Source organism: Dipodomys ordii, unplaced genomic scaffold (assembly GCF_000151885.1).
Source record: "Dipodomys ordii isolate 6190 unplaced genomic scaffold, Dord_2.0 Scaffold217, whole genome shotgun sequence".
NCBI lineage: Eukaryota > Metazoa > Chordata > Mammalia > Rodentia > Heteromyidae > Dipodomys > Dipodomys ordii.
In genome coordinates this window covers 27,415-29,141 of record NW_012267433.1, presented here as the reverse complement: position 1 = coordinate 29,141, position 1,727 = coordinate 27,415, and the positions used below count along the sequence as shown (strand labels likewise).

The 1,727-nt window shown below is 64.6% G+C and overlaps 1 protein-coding gene across 1 annotated transcript in view; it reads left to right on the top strand.

The window, feature by feature from the left end:
- Positions 1–1,727, top strand: part of Cbfa2t3 (core-binding factor, runt domain, alpha subunit 2; translocated to, 3) — a gene marked incomplete at its 3' end in the record, with an annotated part of 40,769 nt that overhangs the window by 18,548 nt on the left and 20,494 nt on the right. The window lies entirely within an intron of this gene.

The window sequence follows — 1,727 nt, the reverse complement described above, 5'->3', positions numbered from 1 at the left end:
TCTCTCTCTCTCTCTCTCACACACACACACACAGCCCTAGAGATAAGCATGCTGCGCAGGGCAGCACCCTGCCGCTCCCTGGGCACCCACAGAGCACAGTCCCCTGGAGTGAGTAACACACGGGCTGGTGGTACCGAAGCGTGTGCTGGGGACTCGGTACACCGGTTCCAGCGCTGGCCAGCCTGCTGGTCAGCTGGTCAGTGGCCTAGCCACTCCACATCCCCCTCTGGGGCTTATCTTCCTTTTGCTCGTTTTGTTCAGTTCTCAGGGCCCAAGTAAGCATCCTCTGTAGAAGGTTCTGGAGGAGTGGGTGCCCCCGCGCCCCAGACCTGTAACCTAGGGCCGGCCTGGCCTTTGAGCCACTTGGTTCTGGTCCTGCCCACACCCTGCTAGGCCCATCCCTCCCACGCCCTGGCCAAGGGCAGCCTGGACGAGTGAAGGGCGGCTGAGGACAGACAGGCCTGCTCCCCGGGGGCAGCCAGCCACGTTTGCCTTCTTTGGTTGTCACCGGCGACCGGCTGCCACCCCTGCAGACAGGCTTGTGCTGACAGAGCCCCACAGCTGCGGCCACACATGTGCCCGGCCGTCAGCCGGGACAGGCGGGGGAGGGGCGTGGCGGGGGAGGGGCAGCGCTGCAGCTGGGGACAGCAGGTGCCGTGGCCTGGACGGCTTCTGTGTGCGGGCTGCTCCCAGCCGGGACCCTTCCTGTGGGCGGTGCGGGCGGCGCGGGGCAGCTCTTCTCTGCTCCGGGACGGGGGAGCGGGGTGGGTGGGGTCTGTGCTGTATAGTGTGGAATGCACGGTGCCACCTTCGCGCACGCGCAGGGCCTGGCAGCCTGGGCCTGTCCGTGTTTGCAGGGTGGGAGGAACGGAGGGGTGGCACCCACAGTTAGTAGTGGCCCCAGTCACAGAGACCCCGACGTTGCATTCCCCTCCTCCGTTCCCCCTGGACACTGAGCCATACGGTTTACTGCAGGCGGATGATGTCCCCGCCCAGCCCCACGCCGGCTGACCCTGACCGTGCAGCGGGGACCCCCCAGGGCTCGCAGTACCTCTCCCTGCACAGAATGCCTGGGCAGGCTCCGGAGCAGGCCTGTGGCCCGGAGCGGCCTGGCTGGCTCTGTGCCGCCCGGTCCTGGCTCTGCCCTGGCCGCTGTCATCTCCTTACCCCTCTCCAGTCGCCTGACCTGGAGCAGAGCTTCTGGGAGTTTGGGGTCTGGCTTAACGGCCATTGGCCTGTGGCCACACTTCAGGGGCCGGGCCTGGAACCCCTAAAATCCACACCCCTCCCTCTGGAGTTGTGCAGGTCACAGCCCAAGTGGTTAAACTACAGGTTCTCAGACATGGTGCTGTGGCTTAAGTGGTAGACCACTTGCCTTGAGCTGAAGAGCTCACGGGACAGCACCCAGGCTCAGAGTTCAAGCCCCACAACCGACAAAACAACAACAACAACAAAAAGTAAAATAAAATAAAATACAGGTTCTCTGGGTCATGGCTCAATGGTAGAGTGCCTTCCCCGAGCTTAAACCTCAGTACTGTCCAAAATGCAGCTTCCAGTGCCCAGGGCCAGCTCCTGCCCTCCCCCAACAGGGGGCGCTGTCAGCCTGACCATGGAGGTGCAGACTCTCCCCAGACCCGAGGGGCCGGGCCTCCGGGGAGCGCTCCCTGTTCGGCAGAACACCAGCTGGGGTGAAGGGCCCCCGGCCTGCCTGACCCCCACCCCGCCCC